General features: G+C 44.1%; 23 non-coding genes across 23 annotated transcripts; all 23 read right to left on the bottom strand.

Annotated features, from left to right (window-relative positions):
- Positions 1-2,364: 2,364 nt before the first annotated feature.
- trnaa-agc (transfer RNA alanine (anticodon AGC)) lies at positions 2,365-2,436 on the bottom strand. Its single transcript has one exon. It is a non-coding gene; the product is annotated as a tRNA-Ala (tRNA).
- Positions 2,437-3,174: 738 nt separating this feature from the next.
- On the bottom strand, positions 3,175-3,246 carry trnae-cuc (transfer RNA glutamic acid (anticodon CUC)). Its single transcript has one exon. It is a non-coding gene; the product is annotated as a tRNA-Glu (tRNA).
- A 1,566-nt stretch (positions 3,247-4,812) lies between these two features.
- trnam-cau (transfer RNA methionine (anticodon CAU)) lies at positions 4,813-4,884 on the bottom strand. Its single transcript has one exon. It is a non-coding gene; the product is annotated as a tRNA-Met (tRNA).
- Positions 4,885-5,284: 400 nt separating this feature from the next.
- On the bottom strand, positions 5,285-5,366 carry trnas-uga (transfer RNA serine (anticodon UGA)). Its single transcript has one exon. It is a non-coding gene; the product is annotated as a tRNA-Ser (tRNA).
- Positions 5,367-5,765: 399 nt separating this feature from the next.
- Positions 5,766-5,837, bottom strand: trnaa-agc (transfer RNA alanine (anticodon AGC)). The gene has a single exon. It is a non-coding gene; the product is annotated as a tRNA-Ala (tRNA).
- A 2,373-nt stretch (positions 5,838-8,210) lies between these two features.
- Positions 8,211-8,282, bottom strand: trnam-cau (transfer RNA methionine (anticodon CAU)). Its single transcript has one exon. It is a non-coding gene; the product is annotated as a tRNA-Met (tRNA).
- Positions 8,283-8,682: 400 nt separating this feature from the next.
- trnas-uga (transfer RNA serine (anticodon UGA)) lies at positions 8,683-8,764 on the bottom strand. The gene has a single exon. It is a non-coding gene; the product is annotated as a tRNA-Ser (tRNA).
- Positions 8,765-9,163: 399 nt separating this feature from the next.
- Positions 9,164-9,235, bottom strand: trnaa-agc (transfer RNA alanine (anticodon AGC)). Its single transcript has one exon. It is a non-coding gene; the product is annotated as a tRNA-Ala (tRNA).
- A 744-nt stretch (positions 9,236-9,979) lies between these two features.
- Positions 9,980-10,051, bottom strand: trnae-cuc (transfer RNA glutamic acid (anticodon CUC)). The gene has a single exon. It is a non-coding gene; the product is annotated as a tRNA-Glu (tRNA).
- A 1,557-nt stretch (positions 10,052-11,608) lies between these two features.
- On the bottom strand, positions 11,609-11,680 carry trnam-cau (transfer RNA methionine (anticodon CAU)). Its single transcript has one exon. It is a non-coding gene; the product is annotated as a tRNA-Met (tRNA).
- Positions 11,681-12,080: 400 nt separating this feature from the next.
- On the bottom strand, positions 12,081-12,162 carry trnas-uga (transfer RNA serine (anticodon UGA)). The gene has a single exon. It is a non-coding gene; the product is annotated as a tRNA-Ser (tRNA).
- A 399-nt stretch (positions 12,163-12,561) lies between these two features.
- On the bottom strand, positions 12,562-12,633 carry trnaa-agc (transfer RNA alanine (anticodon AGC)). Its single transcript has one exon. It is a non-coding gene; the product is annotated as a tRNA-Ala (tRNA).
- A 744-nt stretch (positions 12,634-13,377) lies between these two features.
- On the bottom strand, positions 13,378-13,449 carry trnae-cuc (transfer RNA glutamic acid (anticodon CUC)). The gene has a single exon. It is a non-coding gene; the product is annotated as a tRNA-Glu (tRNA).
- Positions 13,450-15,006: 1,557 nt separating this feature from the next.
- Positions 15,007-15,078, bottom strand: trnam-cau (transfer RNA methionine (anticodon CAU)). The gene has a single exon. It is a non-coding gene; the product is annotated as a tRNA-Met (tRNA).
- A 400-nt stretch (positions 15,079-15,478) lies between these two features.
- Positions 15,479-15,560, bottom strand: trnas-uga (transfer RNA serine (anticodon UGA)). The gene has a single exon. It is a non-coding gene; the product is annotated as a tRNA-Ser (tRNA).
- Positions 15,561-15,959: 399 nt separating this feature from the next.
- On the bottom strand, positions 15,960-16,031 carry trnaa-agc (transfer RNA alanine (anticodon AGC)). Its single transcript has one exon. It is a non-coding gene; the product is annotated as a tRNA-Ala (tRNA).
- Positions 16,032-16,766: 735 nt separating this feature from the next.
- On the bottom strand, positions 16,767-16,838 carry trnae-cuc (transfer RNA glutamic acid (anticodon CUC)). The gene has a single exon. It is a non-coding gene; the product is annotated as a tRNA-Glu (tRNA).
- A 2,003-nt stretch (positions 16,839-18,841) lies between these two features.
- On the bottom strand, positions 18,842-18,923 carry trnas-uga (transfer RNA serine (anticodon UGA)). The gene has a single exon. It is a non-coding gene; the product is annotated as a tRNA-Ser (tRNA).
- A 399-nt stretch (positions 18,924-19,322) lies between these two features.
- trnaa-agc (transfer RNA alanine (anticodon AGC)) lies at positions 19,323-19,394 on the bottom strand. Its single transcript has one exon. It is a non-coding gene; the product is annotated as a tRNA-Ala (tRNA).
- A 743-nt stretch (positions 19,395-20,137) lies between these two features.
- trnae-cuc (transfer RNA glutamic acid (anticodon CUC)) lies at positions 20,138-20,209 on the bottom strand. The gene has a single exon. It is a non-coding gene; the product is annotated as a tRNA-Glu (tRNA).
- A 2,013-nt stretch (positions 20,210-22,222) lies between these two features.
- On the bottom strand, positions 22,223-22,304 carry trnas-uga (transfer RNA serine (anticodon UGA)). Its single transcript has one exon. It is a non-coding gene; the product is annotated as a tRNA-Ser (tRNA).
- Positions 22,305-22,703: 399 nt separating this feature from the next.
- Positions 22,704-22,775, bottom strand: trnaa-agc (transfer RNA alanine (anticodon AGC)). The gene has a single exon. It is a non-coding gene; the product is annotated as a tRNA-Ala (tRNA).
- Positions 22,776-23,518: 743 nt separating this feature from the next.
- Positions 23,519-23,590, bottom strand: trnae-cuc (transfer RNA glutamic acid (anticodon CUC)). The gene has a single exon. It is a non-coding gene; the product is annotated as a tRNA-Glu (tRNA).
- Between the last annotated feature and the right edge of the window lie 190 nt (positions 23,591-23,780).

Below are 23,780 nucleotides of genomic sequence, written 5' to 3'. Positions count from 1 at the left end.
ATACACAGGCCCCAGATGTACAAGGTTGTGGTCCGAGCTGCCCAGGGGAGGGAGGGGGAAAGAGGAATAAGCCTCCTTGGTGTTGGCAAAAAACAAGTCCAATGTTCTATTGTTTCTGGTGGGGCAGGTAACATACTGGGTGTATGTTGGTAGAACAGAAGAGGGAGAAGCGTGGTTAAAGTCACCAGAGACGAGGGAGAGAGCCTGTGGGTGCTGTGTTTGCGGCCTACAAGTGCAGGAGAGCAGTGCTTCACAAGCATATTCAGTATTGGCAGACGGGGCCACATAGACTGCGATCGAAATCACATGTGAGAACTCCCGGGGCAGATAATATATCTTTTCTTCCCGCATTCTCTCGTTCTGTCCGCCCGCAGCAGATGAAAATTGTCCAAACCTACAATAGAGTCTGGCATTTCTGCTGTTAACCAGGTCTCTGTGAAAATCAAGACACTGCTGTCCCTATAAATCCTCTGGGACCGCATGAGGCTCGCTATTTCCGTCATTTTATTTTGAAGGGACCTCACGTTACCCATGACTACGGCGGGAACCGACTTCCTGTTTGTCCCTCTCTTCTCTCGGAGTTTACGTCCAGCCCGTCTGCTTCGTTGCGTTTTCCTTAGGATGTCCGCCGGGATAACGTGACGATCTCCGGGTAAGACGACTGTTCTCCGCAGTTTCATTAGTTCGTCCTTTGTGTAAGCGCGGTACGGCGCCGGCCGGGGGGCGGGGCCGGAGCCGGGGGACTCAGAGCCAAGACACATCGCCACGACACGACGAAAACACTCAATCCAGCCGAATAAAGTCAAAAACAGTTGAATTAAAAACGATTCCAGCGCGTGTCCCTATCCTACAGTAAAATAGAAAAAAAATTACTAACTATATTTACAAAATATAGGAGATAAAGCACAATAAGTGTGAGAAAAAAGAGAGAGCGTTTACACCGGGCTGCTAGCTGTACCAGCGCCTTATGACGTATAAAGAAGGCCTCATTGATGCTTGAGAGTTAAGGAACAGTTCTGTATGTAATAGATATAAGCCCATTCCACGTGCAACAAGTCTAGTGATTAGTATTTTCCTTGTGGCTCAGCCTATTAGACCATGGACCTGAAATCCACAATCCCGGATTTTGGAGGCTAGTATCCTGTGCATATTGCTTATGGGGTTATGTACCCATAATAGACTCAAATTGCTTCAAAATGTCTATTCATGGATCTTTTTTGACCTACATCTTCTTTCACTACTCAGCTATCCTTTTCCCCAAAAAAGAAATAACAATATAGGATGGAAAAAAGAAATGTGCTGCTAGATTCAAAGCAAATGTGGAACTGGGAGCTTGCGCTGAAGATCGGCTTCCATCATCCAACACATTACTGACTAGCTTGGTTCATTTGGATTGACAATCGCAATAATGCAAGTAAAAAAAATCTAGCAGAGGATGGTTTCGATCCATCGATCTCTGGGTAATGGGCCCAGCACGCTACCGCTGCGCCACTCTGCTGAATGGCTATGATCATGGGACTCAAACCCACAATCCCGGTTCAAGAGGCCAGTGCGTAATGCCCATGGGGCTGTATACGTCTAATAGACTCAAATTGCTTCAAAATATGAAATCTAATTTTAAAGGAATGTGGAACTGGGATCTTGCTACGAAAGACTGTGCTCTAACACTGAGCTACATAACCATCTCTTGCCTGTCATGATTATTTTCCAAGCAAGACCTGGAGTCAACACTTTTCACTTTGTGCCATCAACAGAATATTGAATGGAGATGCAGGGGATTGAAACAAGGATTTCATACATGCCCTCGTTCTGAAAGAATGGCTCCGAAATTAAACATCACCAAACATGCTGGTTTATAGAATAGAACGAAATCTCAAAATCTGTGCTGCTAAACACACGTTGCTGACAGGAATCGAACCTGCGCGGATTTCAAATCCATCGCCTTAACCTCTCGGCCACAACAACAAGACACCTTTAAATTGTGTTTAAGAAAGTGGAAATTACCCACATTATTTTCTGAAACTAGCGCAATTACATTACCAGATTTAACTCTCCATGAATTCATGGAGACAGCATGTTTTACTAAGCATTCTAAGCTCAGGTTTGGCGAGACATACCTATACTGGAAGTTGGGAATGTCGCCCAGGCTGCCTGAATGGGCCACTTTGTCTCACCTTCCTGCAGGTAGTGTGGATGGATGAAATAATATTGTTTGAATTTTATAAGTGCTGCAAGGTTCAAAGGTAATGCGGGACTGGGAGCTTGCACTGAATCACCACATGTGCTGATTTGAAATATTTCAGTGAAGGTCTCTAAAATTCACTGCAGTGTAATCTGGCAATTAGCAAAGACTACAGTGTCACCTGGAGATGCTGGGAATTGAACCCAGGACCTCATACATGCTAAGCATGCGCTCTACCACTGAGCTACATCCCCTTCCGTAACAATGCCTTAAATGATAGAATGGACAAAAACAGAACAGATAGAATAGAAACAACAGAAACAGTGACCAGATAGACAATTCAATTCTTGATTTTTTTTTAAATTCCAATTTGACTGGTTGTGACACAAAGGTTTGTCCCATTGTTACTTTACTTACATGTGCGTCACTTTTTGTGTGTTACAGTAACTTTTTTGGCCTGATCACCCAGTCCACAAGTGTTCCTGTACCTATATATTTACAAATCAAGCACTGTTAAGCAGGTGGCATCCTTTGCTGGTCAGGGGGAAGAGAAAGGTATGTTTCCAGCAGGGTTCTAAGAAATATGAAGCAATGCCAATGGATTTCTTGCCCATCAGCTTGACCACCTGGCCACCACAATACTGCATCTTTGGAAAATTACAGTGAAAGCGTGAGACCAATAAAAAAAAATCAAGATATGCTTGTCCAGTCAAGAATTGCTGGAAAACATGACTGATCCCAAATGAAGCAAAGTATGCGCTCTACCGCTGACCCACTTTGTCTAAGAGAAATGCTCCAAAAAGAAACACCAACCAACCTGCTAGTCTATAGATGCATAGAAAAGCTAAAGGTTGATTACAAATTTTCGCATGCTGCGCCCAAACCATGTTTCTATGCCTCTCTTCACCTCCGTCCAGCTTGAATGTACTCGTAACCACAGCGAGTCTTGTACATAATGCAGCTACAAGTGTTCCAGCAGGACAGACTAGATATTCCCATACCGGGAGTTGAACCCGGGCCACCTGGATGAGAGCCAGGAATCCTAACCGCTAGACCATATGGGAAGGATTTAAGAAGGTAAGAGTTGATTTAACGGTAAATAAGATAAGATAAGATAAGATCAGATCAGATCAGATCAGATCAGATCAGATCAGATCAGATCAGATAAGATATTCCTTTATTGTCCCACATGGGCACGATGGGTTCATACACAGGCCCCAGATGTACAAGGTTGTGGTCCGAGCTGCCCAGGGGGGGAGGGGGAAAGAGGAATAAGCCTCCTTGGTGTTGGCAAAAAACAAGTCCAATGTTCTATTGTTTCTGGTGGGGCAGGTAACATACTGGTTGTATGATGGTAGAACAGAAGAGGGAGAAGCGTGGTTAAAGTCACCAGAGACGAGGGAGAGAGCCTGTGGGTGCTGTGTTTGCAGCCTACAAGTGCAGGAGAGCAGTGCTTCACAAGCATATTGAGCATTGGCAGACGGGGCCACATAGACTGCGATCAAAATCACATGTGAGAACTCCCGGGGCAGATAATATATCTTTTCTTCCCGCATTCTCTCGTTCTGTCCGCCCGCAGCAGATGAAAATTGTCCAAACCTACAATAGAGTCTGGCATTTCTGCTGTTAACCAGGTCTCTGTGAAAATCAAGACACTGCTGTCCCTATAAATCCTCTGGGACCGCATGAGGCTCGCTATTTTCGTCATTTTATTTTGAAGGGACCTCACGTTACCCATGACTACGGCGGGAACCGACTTCCTGTTTGTCCCTCTCTTCTCTCGGAGTTTACGTCCAGCCCGTCTGCTTCGTTGCGTTTTCCTTAGGATGTCCGCCGGGATAACGTGACGATCTCCAGGTAAGACGACTGTTCTCCGCAGTTTCATTAGTTCCTCCTTTGTGTAAACGCGGTACGGCGCCGGCCGGGGGGCGGGGCCGGAGCCGGGGGACTCAGAGCCAAGACACATCGCCACGACACGACGAAAACACTCAATCCAGCCGAATAAAGTCAAAAACAGTTGAATTAAAAACGATTCCAGCGCGTGTCCCTATCCTACAGTAAAATAGAAAAAATATACTAACTATATTTACAAAATATAGGAGATAAAGCACAATAAGTGTGAGAAAAAAGAGAGAGCGTTTACACCGGGCTGCTAGCTGTACCAGCGCCTTATGACGTATAAAGAAGGCCTCATTGATGCTTGAGAGTTAAGGAACAGTTCTGTATGTAATAGATATAAGCCCATTCCACGTGCAACAAGTCTAGTGATTAGTATTTTCCTTGTGGCTCAGCCTATTAGACCATGGACCTGAAATCCACAATCCCGGATTTTGGAGGCTAGTATCCTGTGCATATTGCTTATGGGGTTATGTACCCATAATAGATTCAAATTGCTTCAAAATGTCTATTCATGGGTCTTTTTTGACCTACATCTTCTTTCACTACTCGGCTATCCTTTTCCCCAAAAAAGAAATAACAATATAGGATGGAAAAAAGAAATGTGCTGCTAGATTCAAAGCAAATGTGGAACTGGGAGCTTGCGCTGAAGATCGGCTTCCATCATCCAACACATTACTGACTAGCTTGGTTAATTTGGATTGACAATGGCAATAATGCAAGTAAAAAAAATCTAGCAGAGGATGGTTTCGATCCATCGACCTCTGGGTTATGGGCCCAGCACGCTTCCGCTGCGCCACTCTGCTGAATGGCTATGATCATGGGACTCAAACCCACAATCCCTGGTTCAAGAGGCCAGTGCGTAATGCCCATGGGGCTGTATACGTCTAATAGACTCAAATTGCTTCAAAATATGAAATCTAATTTTAAAGGAATGTGGAACTGGGATCTTGCTACGAAAGACTGTGCTCTAACACTGAGCTACATAACCATCTCTTGCCTGTCATGATTATTTTCCAAGCAAGACCTGGAGTCAACACTTTTCACTTTGTGCCATCAACAGAATATTGAATGGAGATGCAGGGGATTGAAACAAGGATTTCATACATGCCCTCGTTCTGAAAGAATGGCTCCGAAATTAAACATCACCAAACATGCTGGTTTATAGAATAGAACGAAATCTCAAAATCTGTGCTGCTAAACACACGTTGCTGACAGGAATCTAACCTGCGCGGGGAAACCCCAATGGATTTCAAGTCCATCGCCTTAACCTCTCGGCCACAACAACAAGACACCTTTAAACTGTGTTTAAGAAAGTGAAAATTACCCACATTATTTTCTGAAACTAGCGCAATTACATTACCAGATTTAACTCTCCATGAATTCATGGAGACAGCATGTTTTACTAAGCATTCTAAGCTCAGGTTTGGCGAGACATACCTATACTGGAAGTTGGGAATGTCGCCCAGGCTGCCTGAATGGGCCACTTTGTCTCATCTTCCTGCAGGTAGTGTGGATGGATGAAATAATATTGTTTGAATTTTATAAGTGCTGCAAGGTTCAAAGGTAATGCGGGACTGGGAGCTTGCACTGAATCACCACATGTGCTGATTTGAAATATTTCAGTGAAGGTCTCTAAAATTCACTGCAGTGTAATCTGGCAATTAGCAAAGACTACAGTGTCGCCTGGAGATGCTGGAAATTGAACCCAGGACCTCATACATGCTAAGCATGCGCTCTACCACTGAGCTACATCCCCTTCTGTAACAATGCCTTAAATGATAGAATGGACAAAAACAGAACAGATAGAATAGAAACAACAGAAACAGTGACCAGATAGACAATTCAATTCTTGATTTTTTTTTAAATTCCAATTTGACTGGTTGTGACACAAAGGTTTGTCCCATTGTTACTTTACTTACATGTGCGTCACTTTTTGTGTGTTACAGTAACTTTTTTGGCCTGATCACCCAGTCCACAAGTGTTCCTGTACCTATATATTTACAAATCAAGCACTGTTAAGCAGGTGGCATCCTTTGCTGGTCAGGGGGAAGAGAAAGGTATGTTTCCAGCAGGGTTCTAAGAAATATGAAGCAATGCCAATGGATTTCTTGCCCATCAGCTTGACCACCTGGCCACCACAATACTGCATCTTTGGAAAATTACAGTGAAAGCGTGAGACCAATAAAAAAAAATCAAGATATGCTTGTCCAGTCAAGAATTGCTGGAAAACATGACTGATCCCAAATGAAGCAAAGTATGCGCTCTACCGCTGACCCACTTTGTCTAAGAGAAATGCTCCAAAAAGAAACACCAACCAACCTGCTAGTCTATAGATGCATAGAAAAGCTAAAGGTTGATTACGAATTTTCGCATGCTGCGCCCAAATCGATACCATGTTTCTATGCCTCTCTTCACCTCCGTCCAGCTAGAATGTACTCGTAACCACAGCGAGTCCTGTACATAATGCAGCTACAAGTGTTCCAGCAGGACAGACTAGATATTCCCATTCCGGGAGTTGAACCTGGGCCACCTGGATGAGAGCCAGGAATCCTAACCGCTAGACCATATGGGAAGGATTTAAGAAGGTAAGAGTTGATTTAATGGTAAATAAGATAAGATAAGATAAGATCAGATAAGATCAGATCAGATCAGATCAGATAAGATAAGATATTCCTTTATTGTCCCACATGGGCACGATGGGTTCATACACAGGCCCCAGATGTACAAGGTTGTGGTCCGAGCTGCCCAGGGGAGGGAGGGGGAAAGAGGAATAAGCCTCCTTGGTGTTGGCAAAAAACAAGTCCAATGTTCTATTGTTTCTGGTGGGGCAGGTAACATACTGGGTGTATGATGGTAGAACAGAAGAGGGAGAAGCGTGGTTAAAGTCACCAGAGACGAGGGAGAGAGCCTGTGGGTGCTGTGTTTGCAGCCTACAAGTGCAGGAGAGCAGTGCTTCACAAGCATATTGAGCATTGGCAGACGGGGCCACATAGACTGCGATCAAAATCACATGTGAGAACTCCCGGGGCAGATAATATATCTTTTCTTCCCGCATTCTCTCGTTCTGTCCGCCCGCAGCAGATGAAAATTGTCCAAACCTACAATAGAGTCTGGCATTTCTGCTGTTAACCAGGTCTCTGTGAAAATCAAGACACTGCTGTCCCTATAAATCCTCTGGGACCGCATGAGGCTCGCTATTTCCGTCATTTTATTTTGAAGGGACCTCACGTTACCCATGACTACGGCGGGAACCGACTTCCTGTTTGTCCCTCTCTTCTCTCGGAGTTTACGTCCAGCCCGTCTGCTTCGTTGCGTTTTCCTTAGGATGTCCGCCGGGATAACGTGACGATCTCCAGGTAAGACGACTGTTCTCCGCAGTTTCATTAGTTCCTCCTTTGTGTAAACGCGGTACGGCGCCGGCCGGGGGGCGGGGCCGGAGCCGGGGGACTCAGAGCCAAGACACATCGCCACGACACGACGAAAACACTCAATCCAGCCGAATAAAGTCAAAAACAGTTGAATTAAAAACGATTCCAGCGCGTGTCCCTATCCTACAGTAAAATAGAAAAAATATACTAACTATATTTACAAAATATAGGAGATAAAGCACAAAAAGTGTGAGAAAAAAGAGAGAGCGTTTACACCGGGCTGCTAGCTGTACCAGCGCCTTATGACGTATAAAGAAGGCCTCATTGATGCTTGAGAGTTAAGGAACAGTTCTGTATGTAATAGATATAAGCCCATTCCACGTGCAACAAGTCTAGTGATTAGTATTTTCCTTGTGGCTCAGCCTATTAGACCATGGACCTGAAATCCACAATCCCGGATTTTGGAGGCTAGTATCCTGTGCATATTGCTTATGGGGTTATGTACCCATAATAGACTCAAATTGCTTCAGAATGTCTAATCATGGGTCTTTTTTGACCTACATCTTCTTTCACTACTCAGCTATCCTTTTCCCCAAAAAAGAAATAACAATGTAGGATGGAAAAAAGAAATGTGCTGCTAGATTCAAAGCAAATGTGGAACTGGGAGCTTGCGCTGAAGATCGGCTTCCATCATCCAACACATTACTGACTAGCTTGGTTCATTTGGATTGACAATCGCAATAATGCAAGTAAAAAAAATCTAGCAGAGGATGGTTTCGATCCATCGACCTCTGGGTTATGGGCCCAGCACGCTTCCGCTGCGCCACTCTGCTGAATGGCTATGATCATGGGACTCAAACCCACAATCCCTGGTTCAAGAGGCCAGTGCGTAATGCCCATGGGGCTGTATACGTCTAATAGACTCAAATTGCTTCAAAATATGAAATCTAATTTTAAAGGAATGTGGAACTGGGATCTTGCTACGAAAGACTGTGCTCTAACACTGAGCTACATAACCATCTCTTGCCTGTCATGACTATTTTCCAAGCAAGACCTGGAGTCAACACTTTTCACTTTGTGCCATCAACAGAATATTGAATGGAGATGCAGGGGATTGAAACAAGGATTTCATACATGCCCTCGTTCTGTAAGAATGGCTCCGAAATTAAACATCACCAAACATGCTGGTTTATAGAACAGAACGAAATCTCAAAATCTGTGTTGCTAAACACACATTGCTGACAGGAATCGAACCTGCGCGGGGAAACCCCAATGGATTTCAAGTCCATCGCCTTAACCTCTCGGCCACAACAACAAGACACCTTTAAAGTGTGTTAAAGAAAGTGGAAATTACCCACATTATTTTCTGAAACTAGCGCAATTACATTACCAGATTTAACTCTCCATGAATTCATGGAGACAGCATGTTTTACTAAGCATTCTAAGCTCAGGTTTGGCGAGACATACCTATACTGGAAGTTGGGAATGTCGCCCAGGCTGCCTGAATGGGACACTTTGTCTCACCTTCCTGCAGGTAGTGTGGATGGATGAAATAATATTGTTTGAATTTTATAAGTGCTGCAAGGTTCAAAGGTAATGCGGGACTGGGAGCTTGCACTGAATCACCACATGTGCTGATTTGAAATATTTCAGTGAAGGTCTCTAAAATTCACTGCAGTGTAATCTGGCAATTAGCAAAGACTACAGTGTCGCCTGGAGATGCTGGGAATTGAACCCAGGACCTCATACATGCTAAGCATGCGCTCTACCACTGAGCTACATCCCCTTCCGCAACAATGCCTTAAATGATAGAATGGACAAAAACAGAACAGATAGAATAGAAACAACAGAAACAGTGACCAGATAGACAATTCAATTCTTGATTTTTTTTAAAATTCCAATTTGACTGGTTGTGACACAAAGGTTTGTCCCATTGTTACTTTACTTACATGTGCGTCACTTTTTGTGTGTTACAGTAACTTTTTTGGCCTGATCACCCAGTCCACAAGTGTTCCTGTACCTATATATTTACAAATCAAGCACTGTTAAGCAGGTGGCATCCTTTGCTGGTCAGGGGGAAGAGAAAGGTATGTTTCCAGCAGGGTTCTAAGAAATATGAAGCAATGCCAATGGATTTCTTGCCCATCAGCTTGACCACCTGGCCACCACAATACTGCATCTTTGGAAAATTACAGTGAAAGCGTGAGACCAATAAAAAAAAATCAAGATATGCTTGTCCAGTCAAGAATTGCTGGAAAACATGACTGATCCCAAATGAAGCAAAGTATGCGCTCTACCGCTGACCCACTTTGTCTAAGAGAAATGCTCCAAAAAGAAACACCAACCAACCTGCTAGTCTATAGATGCATAGAAAAGCTAAAGGTTGATTACGAATTTTCGCATGCTGCGCCCAAATCGATACCATGTTTCTATGCCTCTCTTCACCTCCGTCCAGCTCTAATGTACTCGTAACCACAGCGAGTCTTGTACATAATGCAGCTACAAGTGTTCCAGCAGGACAGACTAGATATTTCCATACCGGGAGTTGAACCCGGGCCACCTGGATGAGAGCCAGGAATCCTAACCGCTAGACCATATGGGAAGGATTTAAGAAGGTAAGAGTTGATTTAACGGTAAATAAGATAAGATAAGATCAGATCAGATCAGATCAGATCAGATCAGATCAGATAAGATAAGATATTCCTTTATTGTCCCACATGGGCACGATGGGTTCATACACAGGCCCCAGATGTACAAGGTTGTGGTCCGAGCTGCCCAGGGGAGGGAGGGGGAAAGAGGAATAAGCCTCCTTGGTGTTGGCAAAAAACAAGTCCAATGTTCTATTGTTTCTGGTGGGGCAGGTAACATACTGGGTGTATGATGGTAGAACAGAAGAGGGAGAAGCGTGGTTAAAGTCACCAGAGACGAGGGAGAGAGCCTGTGGGTGCTGTGTTTGCAGCCTACAAGTGCAGGAGAGCAGTGCTTCACAAGCATATTGAGCATTGGCAGACGGGGCCACATAGACTGCGATCAAAATCACATGTGAGAACTCCCGGGGCAGATAATATATCTTTTCTTCCCGCATTCTCTCGTTCTGTCCGCCCGCAGCAGATGAAAATTGTCCAAACCTACAATAGAGTCTGGCATTTCTGCTGTTAACCAGGTCTCTGTGAAAATCAAGACACTGCTGTCCCTATAAATCCTCTGGGACCGCATGAGGCTCGCTATTTCCGTCATTTTATTTTGAAGGGACCTCACGTTACCCATGACTACGGCGGGAACCGACTTCCTGTTTGTCCCTCTCTTCTCTCGGAGTTTACGTCCAGCCCGTCTGCTTCGTTGCGTTTTCCTTAGGATGTCCGCCGGGATAACGTGACGATCTCCAGGTAAGACGACTGTTCTCCGCAGTTTCATTAGTTCCTCCTTTGTGTAAACGCGGTACGGCGCCGGCCGGGGGGCGGGGCCGGAGCCGGGGGACTCAGAGCCAAGACACATCGCCACGACACGACGAAAACACTCAATCCAGCCGAATAAAGTCAAAAACAGTTGAATTAAAAACGATTCCAGCGCGTGTCCCTATCCTACAGTAAAATAGAAAAAATATACTAACTATATTTACAAAATAAAGGAGATAAAGCACAAAAAGTGTGAGAAAAAAGAGAGAGCGTTTACACCGGGCTGCTAGCTGTACCAGCGCCTTATGACGTATAAAGAAGGCCTCATTGATGCTTGAGAGTTAAGGAACAGTTCTGTATGTAATAGATATAAGCCCATTCCACGTGCAACAAGTCTAGTGATTAGTATTTTCCTTGTGGCTCAGCCTATTAGACCATGGACCTGAAATCCACAATCCCGGATTTTGGAGGCTAGTATCCTGTGCATATTGCTTATGGGGTTATGTACCCATAATAGACTCAAATTGCTTCAGAATGTCTAATCATGGGTCTTTTTTGACCTACATCTTCTTTCACTACTCAGCTATCCTTTTCCCCAAAAAAGAAATAACAATGTAGGATGGAAAAAAGAAATGTGCTGCTAGATTCAAAGCAAATGTGGAACTGGGAGCTTGCGCTGAAGATCGGCTTCCATCATCCAACACATTACTGACTAGCTTGGTTCATTTGGATTGACAATCGCAATAATGCAAGTAAAAAAAATCTAGCAGAGGATGGTTTCGATCCATCGACCTCTGGGTTATGGGCCCAGCACGCTTCCGCTGCGCCACTCTGCTGAATGGCTATGATCATGGGACTCAAACCCACAATCCCTGGTTCAAGAGGCCAGTGCGTAATGCCCATGGGGCTGTATACGTCTAATAGACTCAAATTGCTTCAAAATATGAAATCTAATTTTAAAGGAATGTGGAACTGGGATCTTGCTACGAAAGACTGTGCTCTAACACTGAGCTACATAACCATCTCTTGCCTGTCATGACTATTTTCCAAGCAAGACCTGGAGTCAACACTTTTCACTTTGTGCCATCAACAGAATATTGAATGGAGATGCAGGGGATTGAAACAAGGATTTCATACATGCCCTCGTTCTGTAAGAATGGCTCCGAAATTAAACATCACCAAACATGCTGGTTTATAGAACAGAACGAAATCTCAAAATCTGTGTTGCTAAACACACATTGCTGACAGGAATCGAACCTGCGCGGGGAAACCCCAATGGATTTCAAGTCCATCGCCTTAACCTCTCGGCCACAACAACAAGACACCTTTAAAGTGTGTTAAAGAAAGTGGAAATTACCCACATTATTTTCTGAAACTAGCGCAATTACATTACCAGATTTAACTCTCCATGAATTCATGGAGACAGCATGTTTTACTAAGCATTCTAAGCTCAGGTTTGGCGAGACATACCTATACTGGAAGTTGGGAATGTCGCCCAGGCTGCCTGAATGGGACACTTTGTCTCACCTTCCTGCAGGTAGTGTGGATGGATGAAATAATATTGTTTGAATTTTATAAGTGCTGCAAGGTTCAAAGGTAATGCGGGACTGGGAGCTTGCACTGAATCACCACATGTGCTGATTTGAAATATTTCAGTGAAGGTCTCTAAAATTCACTGCAGTGTAATCTGGCAATTAGCAAAGACTACAGTGTCGCCTGGAGATGCTGGGAATTGAACCCAGGACCTCATACATGCTAAGCATGCGCTCTACCACTGAGCTACATCCCCTTCCGCAACAATGCCTTAAATGATAGAATGGACAAAAACAGAACAGATAGAATAGAAACAACAGAAACAGTGACCAGATAGACAATTCAATTCTTGATTTTTTTTAAAATTCCAATTTGACTGGTTGTGACACAAAGGTTTGTCCCATTGTTACTTTACTTACATGTGCGTCACTTTTTGTGTGTTACAGTAACTTTTTTGGCCTGATCACCCAGTCCACAAGTGTTCCTGTACCTATATATTTACAAATCAAGCACTGTTAAGCAGGTGGCATCCTTTGCTGGTCAGGGGGAAGAGAAAGGTATGTTTCCAGCAGGGTTCTAAGAAATATGAAGCAATGCCAATGGATTTCTTGCCCATCAGCTTGACCACCTGGCCACCACAATACTGCATCTTTGGAAAATTACAGTGAAAGCGTGAGACCAATAAAAAAAAATCAAGATATGCTTGTCCAGTCAAGAATTGCTGGAAAACATGACTGATCCCAAATGAAGCAAAGTATGCGCTCTACCGCTGACCCACTTTGTCTAAGAGAAATGCTCCAAAAAGAAACACCAACCAACCTGCTAGTCTATAGATGCATAGAAAAGCTAAAGGTTGATTACGAATTTTCGCATGCTGCGCCCAAATCGATACCATGTTTCTATGCCTCTCTTCACCTCCGTCCAGCTCTAATGTACTCGTAACCACAGCGAGTCTTGTACATAATGCAGCTACAAGTGTTCCAGCAGGACAGACTAGATATTTCCATACCGGGAGTTGAACCCGGGCCACCTGGATGAGAGCCAGGAATCCTAACCGCTAGACCATATGGGAAGGATTTAAGAAGGTAAGAGTTGATTTAACGGTAAATAAGATAAGATAAGATCAGATCAGATCAGATCAGATCAGATCAGATCAGATAAGATAAGATATTCCTTTATTGTCCCACATGGGCACGATGGGTTCATACACAGGCCCCAGATGTACAAGGTTGTGGTCCGAGCTGCCCAGGGGAGGGAGGGGGAAAGAGGAATAAGCCTCCTTGGTGTTGGCAAAAAACAAGTCCAATGTTCTATTGTTTCTGGTGGGGCAGGTAACATACTGGGTGTATGATGGTAGAACAGAAGAGGGAGAAGCGTGGTTAAAGTCACCAGAGACGAGGGAGAGAGCCTGTGGGTGCTGTGTTTGCAGCCTACAAGTGCAGGAGAGCAGTGCTTCACAAGCATATTGAGCATTGGCAGACGGGGCCACATAGACTGCGATCAAAATCACATGTGAGAACTCCCGGGGCAGATAATATATCTTTTCTTCCCGCATTCTCTCGTTCTGTCCGCCCGCAGCAGATGAAAATTGTCCAAACCTACAATAGAGTCTGGCATTTCTGCTGTTAACCAGGTCTCTGTGAAAATCAAGACACTGCTGTCCCTATAAATCCTCTGGGACCGCATGAGGCTCGCTATTTCCGTCATTTTATTTTGAAGGGACCTCACGTTACCCATGACTACGGCGGGAACCGACTTCCTGTTTGTCCCTCTCTTCTCTCGGAGTTTACGTCCAGCCCGTCTGCTTCGTTGCGTTTTCCTTAGGATGTCCGCCGGGATAACGTGACGATCTCCAGGTAAGACGACTGTTCTCCGCAGTTTCATTAGTTCCTCCTTTGTGTAAACGCGGTACGGCGCCGGCCGGGGGGCGGGGCCGGAGCCGGGGGACTCAGAGCCAAGACACATCGCCACGACACGACGAAAACACTCAATCCAGCCGAATAAAGTCAAAAACAGTTGAATTAAAAACGATTCCAGCGCGTGTCCCTATCCTACAGTAAAATAGAAAAAATATACTAACTATATTTACAAAATAAAGGAGATAAAGCACAAAAAGTGTGAGAAAAAAGAGAGAGCGTTTACACCGGGCTGCTAGCTGTACCAGCGCCTTATGACGTATAAAGAAGGCCTCATTGATGCTTGAGAGTTAAGGAACAGTTCTGTATGTAATAGATATAAGCCCATTCCACGTGCAACAAGTCTAGTGATTAGTATTTTCCTTGTGGCTCAGCCTATTAGACCATGGACCTGAAATCCACAATCCCGGATTTTGGAGGCTAGTATCCTGTGCATATTGCTTATGGGGTTATGTACCCATAATAGACTCAAATTGCTTCAGAATGTCTAATCATGGGTCTTTTTTGACCTACATCTTCTTTCACTACTCAGCTATCCTTTTCCCCAAAAAAGAAATAACAATGTAGGATGGAAAAAAGAAATGTGCTGCTAGATTCAAAGCAAATGTGGAACTGGGAGCTTGCGCTGAAGATCGGCTTCCATCATCCAACACATTACTGACTAGCTTGGTTCATTTGGATTGACAATCGCAATAATGCAAGTAAAAAAAATCTAGCAGAGGATGGTTTCGATCCATCGACCTCTGGGTTATGGGCCCAGCACGCTTCCGCTGCGCCACTCTGCTGAATGGCTATGATCATGGGACTCAAACCCACAATCCCTGGTTCAAGAGGCCAGTGCGTAATGCCCATGGGGCTGTATACGTCTAATAGACTCAAATTGCTTCAAAATATGAAATCTAATTTTAAAGGAATGTGGAACTGGGATCTTGCTACGAAAGACTGTGCTCTAACACTGAGCTACATAACCATCTCTTGCCTGTCATGACTATTTTCCAAGCAAGACCTGGAGTCAACACTTTTCACTTTGTGCCATCAACAGAATATTGAATGGAGATGCAGGGGATTGAAACAAGGATTTCATACATGCCCTCGTTCTGTAAGAATGGCTCCGAAATTAAACATCACCAAACATGCTGGTTTATAGAACAGAACGAAATCTCAAAATCTGTGTTGCTAAACACACATTGCTGACAGGAATCGAACCTGCGCGGGGAAACCCCAATGGATTTCAAGTCCATCGCCTTAACCTCTCGGCCACAACAACAAGACACCTTTAAAGTGTGTTAAAGAAAGTGGAAATTACCCACATTATTTTCTGAAACTAGCGCAATTACATTACCAGATTTAACTCTCCATGAATTCATGGAGACAGCATGTTTTACTAAGCATTCTAAGCTCAGGTTTGGCGAGACATACCTATACTGGAAGTTGGGAATGTCGCCCAGGCTGCCTGAATGGGACACTTTGTCTCACCTTCCTGCAGGTAGTGTGGATGGATGAAATAATATTGTTTGAATTTTATAAGTGCTGCAAGGTTCAAAGGTAATGCGGGACTGGGAGCTTGCACTGAATCACCACATGTGCTGATTTGAAATATTTCAGTGAAGGTCTCTAAAATTCACTGCAGTGTAATCTGGCAATTAGCAAAGACTACAGTGTCGCCTGGAGATGCTGGGAATTGAACCCAGGACCTCATACATGCTAAGCATGCGCTCTACCACTGAGCTACATCCCCTTCCGCAACAATGCCTTAAATGATAGAATGGACAAAAACAGAACAGATAGAATAGAAACAACAGAAACAGTGACCAGATAGACAATTCAATTCTTGATTTTTTTTAAAATTCCAATTTGACTGGTTGTGACACAAAGGTTTGTCCCATTGTTACTTTACTTACATGTGCGTCACTTTTTGTGTGTTACAGTAACTTTTTTGGCCTGATCACCCAGTCCACAAGTGTTCCTGTACCTATATATTTACAAATCAAGCACTGTTAAGCAGGTGGCATCCTTTGCTGGTCAGGGGGAAGAGAAAGGTATGTTTCCAGCAGGGTTCTAAGAAATATGAAGCAATGCCAATGGATTTCTTGCCCATCAGCTTGACCACCTGGCCACCACAATACTGCATCTTTGGAAAATTACAGTGAAAGCGTGAGACCAATAAAAAAAAATCAAGATATGCTTGTCCAGTCAAGAATTGCTGGAAAACATGACTGATCCCAAATGAAGCAAAGTATGCGCTCTACCGCTGACCCACTTTGTCTAAGAGAAATGCTCCAAAAAGAAACACCAACCAACCTGCTAGTCTATAGATGCATAGAAAAGCTAAAGGTTGATTACGAATTTTCGCCCAAATCGATACCATGTTTCTATGCCTCTCTTCACCTCCGTCCAGCTCTAATGTACTCGTAACCACAGCGAGTCTTGTACATAATGCAGCTACAAGTGTTCCAGCAGGACAGACTAGATATTTCCATACCGGGAGTTGAACCCGGGCCACCTGGATGAGAGCCAGGAATCCTAACCGCTAGACCATATGGGAAGGATTTAAGAAGGTAAGAGTTGATTTAACGGTAAATAAGATAAGATAAGATCAGATCAGATCAGATAAGATATTCCTTTATTGTCCCACATGGGCACGATGGGTTCATACACAGGCCCCAGATGTACAAGGTTGTGGTCCGAGCTGCCCAGGGGGGGAGGGGGAAAGAGGAATAAGCCTCCTTGGTGTTGGCAAAAAACAAGTCCAATGTTCTATTGTTTCTGGTGGGGCAGGTAACATACTGGTTGTATGATGGTAGAACAGAAGAGGGAGAAGCGTGGTTAAAGTCACCAGAGACGAGGGAGAGAGCCTGTGGGTGCTGTGTTTGCAGCCTACAAGTGCAGGAGAGCAGTGCTTCACAAGCATATTGAGCATTGGCAGACGGGGCCACATAGACTGCGATCAAAATCACATGTGAGAACTCCCGGGGCAGATAATATATCTTTTCTTCCCGCATTCTCTCGTTCTGTCCGCCCGCAGCAGATGAAAATTGTCCAAACCTACAATAGAGTCTGGCATTTCTGCTGTTAACCAGGTCTCTGTGAAAATCAAGACACTGCTGTCCCTATAAATCCTCTGGGACCGCATGAGGCTCGCTATTTTCGTCATTTTATTTTGAAGGGACCTCACGTTACCCATGACTACGGCGGGAACCGACTTCCTGTTTGTCCCTCTCTTCTCTCGGAGTTTACGTCCAGCCCGTCTGCTTCGTTGCGTTTTCCTTAGGATGTCCGCCGGGATAACGTGACGATCTCCAGGTAAGACGACTGTTCTCCGCAGTTTCATTAGTTCCTCCTTTGTGTAAACGCGGTACGGCGCCGGCCGGGGGGCGGGGCCGGAGCCGGGGGACTCAGAGCCAAGACACATCGCCACGACACGACGAAAACACTCAATCCAGCCGAATAAAGTCAAAAACAGTTGAATTAAAAACGATTCCAGCGCGTGTCCCTATCCTACAGTAAAATAGAAAAAATATACTAACTATATTTACAAAATATAGGAGATAAAGCACAAAAAGTGTGAGAAAAAAGAGAGAGCGTTTACACCGGGCTGCTAGCTGTACCAGCGCCTTATGACGTATAAAGAAGGCCTCATTGATGCTTGAGAGTTAAGGAACAGTTCTGTATGTAATAGATATAAGCCCATTCCACGTGCAACAAGTCTAGTGATTAGTATTTTCCTTGTGGCTCAGCCTATTAGACCATGGACCTGAAATCCACAATCCCGGATTTTGGAGGCTAGTATCCTGTGCATATTGCTTATGGGGTTATGTACCCATAATAGACTCAAATTGCTTCAGAATGTCTAATCATGGGTCTTTTTTGACCTACATCTTCTTTCACTACTCAGCTATCCTTTTCCCCAAAAAAGAAATAACAATGTAGGATGGAAAAAAGAAATGTGCTGCTAGATTCAAAGCAAATGTGGAACTGGGAGCTTGCGCTGAAGATCGGCTTCCATCATCCAACACATTACTGACTAGCTTGGTTCATTTGGATTGACAATCGCAATAATGCAAGTAAAAAAAATCTAGCAGAGGATGGTTTCGATCCATCGACCTCTGGGTTATGGGCCCAGCACGCTTCCGCTACGCCACTCTGCTGAATGGCTATGATCATGGGACTCAAACCCACAATCCCTGGTTCAAGAGGCCAGTGCGTAATGCCCATGGGGCTGTATACGTCTAATAGACTCAAATTGCTTCAAAATATGAAATCTAATTTTAAAGGAATGTGGAACTGGGATCTTGCTACGAAAGACTGTGCTCTAACACTGAGCTACATAACCATCTCTTGCCTGTCATGACTATTTTCCAAGCAAGACCTGGAGTCAACACTTTTCACTTTGTGCCATCAACAGAATATTGAATGGAGATGCAGGGGATTGAAACAAGGATTTCATACATGCCCTCGTTCTGTAAGAATGGCTCCGAAATTAAACATCACCAAACATGCTGGTTTATAGAACAGAACGAAATCTCAAAATCTGTGTTGCTAAACACACATTGCTGACAGGAATCGAACCTGCGCGGGGAAACCCCAATGGATTTCAAGTCCATCGCCTTAACCTCTCGGCCACAACAACAAGACACCTTTAAATTGTGTTTAAGAAAGTGGAAATTACCCACATTATTTTCTGAAACTAGCGCAATTACATTACCAGATTTAACTCTCCATGAATTCATGGAGACAGCATGTTTTACTAAGCATTCTAAGCTCAGGTTTGGCGAGACATACCTATACTGGAAGTTGGGAATGTCGCCCAGGCTGCCTGAATGGGACACTTTGTCTCACCTTCCTGCAGGTAGTGTGGATGGATGAAATAATATTGTTTGAATTTTATAAGTGCTGCAAGGTTCAAAGGTAATGCGGGACTGGGAGCTTGCACTGAATCACCACATGTGCTGATTTGAAATATTTCAGTGAAGGTCTCTAAAATTCACTGCAGTGTAATCTGGCAATTAGCAAAGAATACAGTGTCGCCTGGAGATGCTGGGAATTGAACCCAGGACCTCATACATGCTAAGCATGCGCTCTACCACTGAGCTACATCCCCTTCCGCAACAATGCCTTAAATGATAGAATGGACAAAAACAGAACAGATAGAATAGAAACAACAGAAACAGTGACCAGATAGACAATTCAATTCTTGATTTTTTTTAAAATTCCAATTTGACTGGTTGTGACACAAAGGTTTGTCCCATTGTTACTTTACTTACATGTGCGTCACTTTTTGTGTGTTACAGTAACTTTTTTGGCCTGATCACCCAGTCCACAAGTGTTCCTGTACCTATATATTTACAAATCAAGCACTGTTAAGCAGGTGGCATCCTTTGCTGGTCAGGGGGAAGAGAAAGGTATGTTTCCAGCAGGGTTCTAAGAAATATGAAGCAATGCCAATGGATTTCTTGCCCATCAGCTTGACCACCTGGCCACCACAATACTGCATCTTTGGAAAATTACAGTGAAAGCGTGAGACCAATCAAAAAAATCAAGATATGCTTGTCCAGTCAAGAATTGCTGGAAAACATGACTGATCCCAAATGAAGCAAAGTATGCGCTCTACCGCTGACCCACTTTGTCTAAGAGAAATGCTCCAAAAAGAAACACCAACCAACCTGCTAGTCTATAGATGCATAGAAAAGCTAAAGGTTGATTACGAATTTTCGCATGCTGCGCCCAAATCGATACCATGTTTCTATGCCTCTCTTCACCTCCGTCCAGCTCTAATGTACTCGTAACCACAGCGAGTCTTGTACATAATGCAGCTACAAGTGTTCCAGCAGGACAGACTAGATATTTCCATACCGGGAGTTGAACCCGGGCCACCTGGATGAGAGCCAGGAATCCTAACCGCTAGACCATATGGGAAGGATTTAAGAAGGTAAGAGTTGATTTAACGGTAAATAAGATAAGATAAGATAAGATCAGATCAGATCAGATCAGATAAGATATTCCTTTATTGTCCCACATGGGCACGATGGGTTCATACACAGGCCCCAGATGTACAAGGTTGTGGTCCGAGCTGCCCAGGGGGGGAGGGGGAAAGAGGAATAAGCCTCCTTGGTGTTGGCAAAAAACAAGTCCAATGTTCTATTGTTTCTGGTGGGGCAGGTAACATACTGGTTGTATGATGGTAGAACAGAAGAGGGAGAAGCGTGGTTAAAGTCACCAGAGACGAGGGAGAGAGCCTGTGGGTGCTGTGTTTGCAGCCTACAAGTGCAGGAGAGCAGTGCTTCACAAGCATATTGAGCATTGGCAGACGGGGCCACATAGACTGCGATCAAAATCACATGTGAGAACTCCCGGGGCAGATAATATATCTTTTCTTCCCGCATTCTCTCGTTCTGTCCGCCCGCAGCAGATGAAAATTGTCCAAACCTACAATAGAGTCTGGCATTTCTGCTGTTAACCAGGTCTCTGTGAAAATCAAGACACTGCTGTCCCTATAAATCCTCTGGGACCGCATGAGGCTCGCTATTTTCGTCATTTTATTTTGAAGGGACCTCACGTTACCCATGACTACGGCGGGAACCGACTTCCTGTTTGTCCCTCTCTTCTCTCGGAGTTTACGTCCAGCCCGTCTGCTTCGTTGCGTTTTCCTTAGGATGTCCGCCGGGATAACGTGACGATCTCCAGGTAAGACGACTGTTCTCCGCAGTTTCATTAGTTCCTCCTTTGTGTAAACGCGGTACGGCGCCGGCCGGGGGGCGGGGCCGGAGCCGGGGGACTCAGAGCCAAGACACATCGCCACGACACGACGAAAACACTCAATCCAGCCGAATAAAGTCAAAAACAGTTGAATTAAAAACGATTCCAGCGCGTGTCCCTATCCTACAGTAAAATAGAAAAAATATACTAACTATATTTACAAAATATAGGAGATAAAGCACAAAAAGTGTGAGAAAAAAGAGAGAGCGTTTACACCGGGCTGCTAGCTGTACCAGCGCCTTATGACGTATAAAGAAGGCCTCATTGATGCTTGAGAGTTAAGGAACAGTTCTGTATGTAATAGATATAAGCCCATTCCACGTGCAACAAGTCTAGTGATTAGTATTTTCCTTGTGGCTCAGCCTATTAGACCATGGACCTGAAATCCACAATCCCGGATTTTGGAGGCTAGTATCCTGTGCATATTGCTTATGGGGTTATGTACCCATAATAGACTCAAATTGCTTCAGAATGTCTAATCATGGGTCTTTTTTGACCTACATCTTCTTTCACTACTCAGCTATCCTTTTACCCAAAAAAGAAATAACAATGTAGGATGGAAAAAAGAAATGTGCTGCTAGATTCAAAGCAAATGTGGAACTGGGAGCTTGCGCTGAAGATCGGCTTCCATCATCCAACACATTACTGACTAGCTTGGTTCATTTGGATTGACAATCGCAATAATGCAAGTAAAAAAAATCTAGCAGAGGATGGTTTCGATCCATCGACCTCTGGGTTATGGGCCCAGCACGCTTCCGCTACGCCACTCTGCTGAATGGCTATGATCATGGGACTCAAACCCACAATCCCTGGTTCAAGAGGCCAGTGCGTAATGCCCATGGGGCTGTATACGTCTAATAGACTCAAATTGCTTCAAAATATGAAATCTAATTTTAAAGGAATGTGGAACTGGGATCTTGCTACGAAAGACTGTGCTCTAACACTGAGCTACATAACCATCTCTTGCCTGTCATGACTATTTTCCAAGCAAGACCTGGAGTCAACACTTTTCACTTTGTGCCATCAACAGAATATTGAATGGAGATGCAGGGGATTGAAACAAGGATTTCATACATGCCCTCGTTCTGTAAGAATGGCTCCGAAATTAAACATCACCAAACATGCTGGTTTATAGAACAGAACGAAATCTCAAAATCTGTGTTGCTAAACACACATTGCTGACAGGAATCGAACCTGCGCGGGGAAACCCCAATGGATTTCAAGTCCATCGCCTTAACCTCTCGGCCACAACAACAAGACACCTTCAAATTGTGTTTAAGAAAGTGGAAATTACCCACATTATTTTCTGAAACTAGCGCAATTACATTACCAGATTTAACTCTCCATGAATTCATGGAGACAGCATGTTTTACTAAGCATTCTAAGCTCAGGTTTGGCGAGACATACCTATACTGGAAGTTGGGAATGTCGCCCAGGCTGCCTGAATGGGACACTTTGTCTCACCTTCCTGCAGGTAGTGTGGATGGATGAAATAATATTGTTTGAATTTTATAAGTGCTGCAAGGTTCAAAGGTAATGCGGGACTGGGAGCTTGCACTGAATCACCACATGTGCTGATTTGAAATATTTCAGTGAAGGTCTCTAAAATTCACTGCAGTGTAATCTGGCAATTAGCAAAGACTACAGTGTCGCCTGGAGATGCTGGGAATTGAACCCAGGACCTCATACATGCTAAGCATGCGCTCTACCACTGAGCTACATCCCCTTCCGCAACAATGCCTTAAATGATAGAATGGACAAAAACAGAACAGATAGAATAGAAACAACAGAAACAGTGACCAGATAGACAATTCAATTCTTGATTTTTTTTAAAATTCCAATTTGACTGGTTGTGACACAAAGGTTTGTCCCATTGTTACTTTACTTACATGTGCGTCACTTTTTGTGTGTTACAGTAACTTTTTTGGCCTGATCACCCAGTCCACAAGTGTTCCTGTACCTATATATTTACAAATCAAGCACTGTTAAGCAGGTGGCATCCTTTGCTGGTCAGGGGGAAGAGAAAGGTATGTTTCCAGCAGGGTTCTAAGAAATATGAAGCAATGCCAATGGATTTCTTGCCCATCAGCTTGACCACCTGGCCACCACAATACTGCATCTTTGGAAAATTACAGTGAAAGCGTGAGACCAATAAAAAAAATCAAGATATGCTTGTCCAGTCAAGAATTGCTGGAAAACATGACTGATCCCAAATGAAGCAAAGTATGCGCTCTACCGCTGACCCACTTTGTCTAAGAGAAATGCTCCAAAAAGAAACACCAACCAACCTGCTAGTCTATAGATGCATAGAAAAGCTAAAGGTTGATTACGAATTTTCGCATGCTGCGCCCAAATCGATACCATGTTTATATGCCTCTCTTTACCTCCGTCCAGCTCTAATGTACTCGTAACCACAGCGAGTCTTGTACATAATGCAGCTACAAGTGTTCCAGCAGGACAGACTAGATATTTCCATACCGGGAGTTGAACCCGGGCCACCTGGATGAGAGCCAGGAATCCTAACCGCTAGACCATATGGGAAGGATTTAAGAAGGTAAGAGTTGATTTAACGGTAAATAAGATAAGATAAGATAAGATCAGATCAGATCAGATCAGATCAGATCAGATCAGATAAGATATTCCTTTATTGTCCCACATGGGCACGATGGGTTCATACACAGGCCCCAGATGTACAAGGTTGTGGTCCGAGCTGCCCAGGGGGGAGGGGGAA

This window comes from Eucyclogobius newberryi, unplaced genomic scaffold (genome assembly GCF_026437365.1).
Source record: "Eucyclogobius newberryi isolate DKJ021-1_F unplaced genomic scaffold, fEucNew1.0.hap1 SCAF_8, whole genome shotgun sequence".
Taxonomy (NCBI): Eukaryota; Metazoa; Chordata; class Actinopteri; order Gobiiformes; family Gobiidae; genus Eucyclogobius; species Eucyclogobius newberryi.
The sequence above is the reverse complement of the archived record's forward strand: the minus strand, read 5'-3'. Positions and strand labels throughout refer to the sequence as shown.